This window comes from Hibiscus syriacus, unplaced genomic scaffold (assembly GCF_006381635.1).
Source record: "Hibiscus syriacus cultivar Baekdansim isolate YM2019G1 unplaced genomic scaffold, ASM638163v2 tig00000340_pilon, whole genome shotgun sequence".
NCBI lineage: Eukaryota > Viridiplantae > Streptophyta > Magnoliopsida > Malvales > Malvaceae > Hibiscus > Hibiscus syriacus.
In genome coordinates, this window is record NW_024061783.1 from 3,445,616 (window position 1) to 3,452,700 (window position 7,085).

The 7,085-nt window shown below is 35.8% G+C and overlaps 1 pseudogene; it reads left to right on the forward strand.

Moving 5' to 3' along the window:
• The first annotated feature begins 979 nt into the window (after positions 1 to 979).
• Positions 980 to 5,235, forward strand: LOC120203020 (annotated as a pseudogene).
• The last annotated feature ends 1,850 nt before the right edge of the window (positions 5,236 to 7,085 follow it).

Consider the following 7,085-nt stretch of genomic DNA (forward strand, 5'->3'; position numbering starts at 1 on the left):
CGGGATGGTGCTGGAACTGATAATCATCGATGAACTCACTATTATATGTATATTAAAATATTTATTTAATAAAATGTATATGTATTTGACATATTAAAATACTTTCAAGATTATCTTCGGGCATTGCCAACAAATCTTCGGGATGGTTCAATATAAAACTAACATCAAAGACTAAAGTACTTTTTAGCTATGTATATGTATATTAAAAATTTATTAATAAAATGTTAAAAATACTTTTAGTATTATATCAATTAAAATTACAAGAATAATTAATCAAAAAATTATAATAATAAAAAGATAAAAAGGAAAATTGGTTTCCGGGTACTTTCAGTTGTTTATAGTGAAAATATTTAAATTCATGATTTAAATATTCGATCTCCTCTTTTTCACGGGTTTATGAATTGATCTCGGGTCATAAAATAACGCTTAACCGAATAATCATTGATTCATATCGTTTTATTTTGACTTTTAGAATAAACTATACAATTTATCACTAGAGTATCTTTCTAATTTTATTTAGTTATTAAATTAAAAATAATAATTAAACTTTCAAATTACTTTTATATGTGAAAAATAGTAATAATAAAATAATTATAGAATATGTCACATCATAAACGGGTATTGATAAAATAAGTTTTTTTATTAATATGAGATAAGGCACATTTTAAAGATAAACTTTTAATCATTTAACATTAAACGCTTACACTTTTAATTTATTTAGAATTCAAACCCGAAATCACAAAAAAAATAATACCAAATTCTTTGACACTAAAATCGTTTGGTTTATGTTGATAAAATAAATTAAAGTAGTTAAAATAGGAGTAATTAAAAAGCTCAATTTAAACTAAAGAAATTAAACTTGAGTGATCAAAATACGAGTGAAAATATAATTTAATGATGAACAGTATAGTTTAGTCTTTTTTTTATATTATTTTATCAAAAAGCACCGTTTCTGCTGTTTCATTATTCACACCCCTCCCCAGCCCCCATTCTCCAAACGTGAATTGAAAATTCGCAATCCCTAGTTTCTCACAGTTGCACGCAGCCACGCACTAGTCGCCTCCATCGTCACAAGCGATCACTCACGGCCTTGCCCTCCATCGTCGGTTCATTTTCTTTCTTCCGTAGCCACAAGCAGCCAGAGACCCAGAGCCACCCAAACCAACGCCATTACATTTACGCCAGGTACTCTATAAATCTTCTTTGCACTGAAATAAAAATGGGTATTGATTTACCATCTTATGTTCTCAATTTCTCATTCTTTTATGTAATGAAATTTTGAGTTTAAACATGCAATGTTTGGTTCTCCGTTACGGACGTATGATCCCCATTTAATGTTTTGAATGTATGTTTGAGTATAAACATTTTGACTGCTTGGACTGGGTTGGACTATCCAGGAAAATAGAGTTTAACATTCTGTCAGGAACCTCTCATAATTTCAACTTCATTGACGACATTTGGATTAACGGCCTGCAAAAATAAAAATGTTAAACTTAAAAACATTCAAATTTTCAGTAATACTAATAAACCCTATTGTGTTGCAGACCTAAATTAAAATAATTGCTCCCTTTTTCATATTGTTCTAATAATAATAAAAAAACTCAGGACCTGTTTTGCATATAAATAGCAGTTTTGTATTTTTCTTTAATTCTCATGTTTCTGCTATTGTCACTTGACGGGTAATCATAAAAAATTTTGTTGCTATTGATATGAATTGTATTTGAAGTATGCTTAGTTGTTTTGTACTTGAAGTACTCATGTTAGTAAACTTTTTATGTTTTCCCTAATGCTATTGTTAGTATTTGATGTTACCGATGTTAGTTGGTTTGTATTTGAAGTTCCAATGTGATGTTTTTGTACTGATGTTTGTAAGCTTTATATTGTTTTCATTATTACTAGTTCGTTGTGTTTGAGTAATGTTTCAGTTACCACTGTTAGTATGATTTATATTATATCTAGTAGTATTTTTTGTAAGATGCTGATGTATATTTTTAATAAAAGAATGAAAAAGATACAGGGAGGGTTAAAAGTGGATGGTTGTTGCAACTTTATTTTCTTGCACTTTCCTCAGCCATTCATAATAATTTGTGCTAATCTAACAGCAGTTGCATGTTAAAAGAAAACACGAAATCAAAATGCGTTTAAAATTGCTGAAATGAACATGTTTCCTTTGTTTTCAGCAGGAAGTTCAAAGGCCAAAAGTATTTACTACTTTTTGGAGACAGCCATTTGCATAATCATCCTCCAACAACCACGTTATGGATCGGCCGCCTCACAACTTTGCAGCTGCATGCTAATTCCATGGCCTACACTCAACAGCAGCGACAAGCAGCCAATATTCAACAGCAATTTGGATTTCATCCACAACATCAGCAATTCCCCACAACAGTGCCTGCACGTTCCTGCCACCACATCCTTCTCAATTCCCATACCACACATGCAAGTACAACACCAACCACAACTCCACCTCAACTTCTTCATCTTCAGCAGCAACAGCAACAGCAACCACCACCTACTTCCCTTCACATATGCCTCCCCACCTTGTTTCTTCACCTTTCCCTGGCGTTTATGATTCTCCTCCACTCCCTGCTCCTCCCCATCTGATCCTGATCTCCAAAAGCGTATTGACAAGCTTGTGGAATATGCAGCTAAGAATGGTCCTGAATTTGAAGCCATGATCCGTGAAAAGCAGCAAGATAATCCTGATTACAATTTCCTCTTTGGTGGAGAGGGGAATGGTTACTATAGGTACAAGCTTTGGTTATCTACACGTCCCCAAGTGGACCCTACCCTTCCTTTCCACCTTCTTCTGTACTATGATGCATCCTCCTACTAATCCTGCAATGAATCTTTCGTCTCTGAATGCACCACCAATTGGCACTGCTCCTCCCCTCCTCCTCCTCAATTGCACCAACCTGCTTTCCTCCATTTTATGATCAGCAGCATCACTATCAGCATCCTCAGCCTTTCGTTGCTCTTGGCCATCCAGATTATGTTCAGTCCTTCAAAGGCCTTCTGGTCCACTCCCTCTGATGTTGCGATGGAGCTTACTAACATGCTTAGCAATCTAAATGGTACCAAAGAGTCAATCAAAAGTGCCAAGATATGGTTCATGCAGAGGTCTGCATTTGCACCGGCTTTGGCTGAGGCACTTAGAGATAGAATATTTACTTTGGAAGATTCAGAGAGGCAATTGCATGTGATTTACCTTGTCAATGACATTCTTTTTGACAGGTACTTCTCTATGGTATATGGCACTGTTGTTTAATTTGCAATGGCTTCTTAATGAGACATTACTTCTGTTTTTCTTCCTGATCTCTTGATACCATAGATCTCTTTCTTCCTCTCCTTATTATAACATTATATTCTTTCCTTTTTGTTTTGGTACCTTTCTGATCTTGACTTGCATTCATGTGATTATTTAATTAAAAAATTATAGTTGAACATTGGTATTATATATTAAAGTTCTCCCCTTAGATTACTGCTCTATATTTTGTCTGAAACTTGATTACCTGACCTTGAGTTTCTTACCTCACACATATGGGGATGTGTCTTCTCATTGTAATATAACATTGTCTTATGTTTTAGTCATCCAATCATGTTAGGTTGATGGAGTCAGAGCTCAGAAGGTTCATAATCATACATAACCCTCCTTATTAACTCCAATTTTGTAATTGATGAGTAAAATATCTTTGTGATATCTTAGACATGCATCTATATGGTATTGGCTAATTTGTCAACTTGCATGATATTCTAGGTCACATTCTATACAACTTTGTAAGAAATCAACCTTCCTCTTTAGTCTTTAGAGCATAGTCTTACATTCTTCTATAGTATCTGTCAATCACTTCAGCACCCAGATTGTATTCTCTCCAAAATTCATAATTGCTTCCTAGGCCTTAGCATGGTGTATATGCACGATCGCTCTTCTTGTTGTTGCCCTGGTATTGATGCCATAACGTGACTGCTCCTTCGGAACCTTCTTGACATTTCTCTTCAATATTTGCAGTTTGCAGAGAAGGGCTAACCCTCATGACCTTGATAATGAAGCTCTTGCATTTAAACCTGTTTTAGGTTCAATGCTTGCAAGAATATACCACAATCCTCAAAATGAGGAAAACCGATCTCGTTTACAGAGAATTTTGCAGTTTTGGGCATCCAAGGAAGTTTACAGCCAAGATGACATATATGTCCTTGAGAGTGAGATGATTAGTGGACCACCAGGGCCTCCAAAAGAGTTGTCTCATGATTCAGTGGAGTCCTCAATACCTGCAGGTTGCCTCTTCTATTATAATAAAGGACTTGGGCCCTTGTTTGTCATTTCATGTATTTCTAATTTTCCTTTCTTAAAAATTTTACTGTGAAGGAATTCTACATGATACAACACACAATAATGTATCTATGTGGCAGCCTGACAAACAAAGTTCTACTCCAAATGTGCTGGACCAAGCTGATAAACAAGGGGAGCCTGCCTCACTTCCATCGCTAGTAAACCAGCAATTTCTTCCGAATTCTCCCTACTGGGGCTTTTCCAGGGTCTGTGCCATTGAATTCTAATCTTCAGTCTTCTAGCCAACAACAATCAGCTAATATTGGTGAAAAGTTGCCCCCTTACCCACTTTTCCCACCTGGTCTTATTCCTGGAATGGTTAGAAAAATGCAAATTGGGAGTGGGGTGCCTTACTGCCCCCTCAGTCCTTTGGATATCCCAACATTTATACCTCCATCTGATGTATCACCATCAGAAGTTCTCGAGAGAGTATCGAAGTTTTTCAAAGAGATTGGAGAGGTTAACCCTTCTGAAGGATCCTGGAAATCTAATTCTAGAGATGAAGATGATGAGTATGAGATGGAACCTCCTGTTCGTAGAGGAGGAGCTTGTATCCTCCGCCCCAAATCAGCAGGAAGACTCAGATTCAGGAGCTTATACTGAGCAGAAACCAGGTCCCAGTGGCTCAGGAAGATTAGGACTGGGAGCAACAGCCAATCCCAATGAGGCAAGTCAATATGATGATGTTTATACATCTTATAGAAAACAGAGAAGCACCTCGTACCATTCATCTATGAGTGCACGAGCTGCCACAAGGTAAAGCCTTTCAAATATCATTTGAAGATCCATAGAGAATGGAATCAAATAGTCCTTGTGCATTTATATGTTAGAAATAGTATTAACTTTCCTCGCACAAAGCGGTGAAGAAGCTTGAAGTCTGCAATTTTGCTTTTGTTGAATTTTTTATTGGTGAGAATGGAAGTTTTGTCATCCATGGATTTAATTAATCTCTTATTTTACCAGACTGCCATGTAATTCAAAAGTTTGGGTTTGCAAAGCAGGATCTTCCATCTAGTGCAAATACTAAACATTGGTTGTTACAATTAAAGATGTTACGCAACCGAAAAATGGTTCAAACCAAAAATGTTTTTGAAAACATGCCTCGAGCGTAGGTACTAAAACTACATTTATATTTAGTACTGGTACTAGATGTAGTATCAATACCGAAGTCTTGAAATATTTAGCCCAAGTAACGAGTATTGATACCTTAATAATAATATTGATATTGTTCATCTGGTATTAATATAATGGTATTGATGCCATTCGAGGAGTATTGGTACTGTTCATCTGATACCAATGGATCGATGTCATTCGAGGAGTATTGGTACTGTTCATCTGATACCAATGTATTGATGCCTTTCGAGGAGTATTGAAGCAGGCATGTATGTGGTTCTATGCTGATTTTGTGATGGAACTCAATGCTCATTGTAAACATGAATACCTACTGTTTGTGTTAGGATAATGTATATCATGAACTCGGAGGATGCAAGAGGGTTAATCACTTCGTAATTAATTTTCCATTATCATAATTTTGATTTCATCTAATCTCTAACATTTTCGTGACATTATTTTATGATGATATTTTTTATGTTATTAAACGTGTTGTGTCAGTGGCTTGTTCAGTTTATAAAAATGGCACCACTATTGATAAATATAGAAAACAGAAAGATATATGTATGAATGAAAAAAATTAATTACTTGATTAAATCAGTGGTTTCCAAGCTATAAGGTTCAATAATATGATATAAAACATGAAATGATACGATCATAAAGATATCTTAAACACGAATTGTCCTGTCTATTCCATACAATACAGATCATTCCCTATCTAAAAGATTGTTTCCTACTGTCATTTTTTAAAGTATATCTCAAGTAAGAATCATAACGTACTACAAATTCGATATTTTTATGTATCTTTGATTGATAGTATCGTTTCTGAAATAAAATTTTATAAATTCATCGTTTCTGACATAAAATCTTAAATCGGTCTCGACCCAACAGCTTAGATATGCCTCCTCCGTTGACAGCACTATATGCTTGCAAGGAAGAGAATGTCCAGCTGCATCTTGGTCATATTAGTCCACTAACGAAACAAGCATACATGAAGTTGAAAGAATCCTGAAGATGCCAAAAAATACACACAAACAAATATGAAAGCCTCTTTGAGATAGCTAGTTACCATAAGCTGAGCCAGCTTGAATTCAAGCCTTATAGTTACAACATATAAAGCTCAAGGCACAACTACACTGAAATCTAAACCTGCACTTGCACAAATTCTGGAGATTAAAAGAGAAAATCTCGATAGCAGCAACCGAAGAAGAAGAACTGGGTTGGGTCGGGTCATGGTCAGTGACCGGAAGAATTAGAAACTACCAACAGCGCCTCCAACGGTGACGCGAGCCAAACCGCCGTCCTTCTTTGCCTAGGGTAACCTCCTCCCCTCCCCCAAACCCAATCTCCCCTCTCAACGTTTTTTGTCCGCTATTTGAGTACTATATATGAGTGCGGAATTATGTGCAAGTATACACAATCGAACAAGTAATACAGTGATGAGTGAGTATCTTCTCCACAGGGATTGGAGGAAATTGAAAAGTTCGGTCAAAGCGCTTTACTATGTCACCTAAGTAAAGTTAGTGATGATACTTGCAAATGGAAATGTTGCGGCAAAATGAATGGATGTTGTAGAAATTGTTTGATGGTAATATGGTAGCAAATTGAGATGTTATGGCAAATTGAATTTTGTTGAGTGCAAACA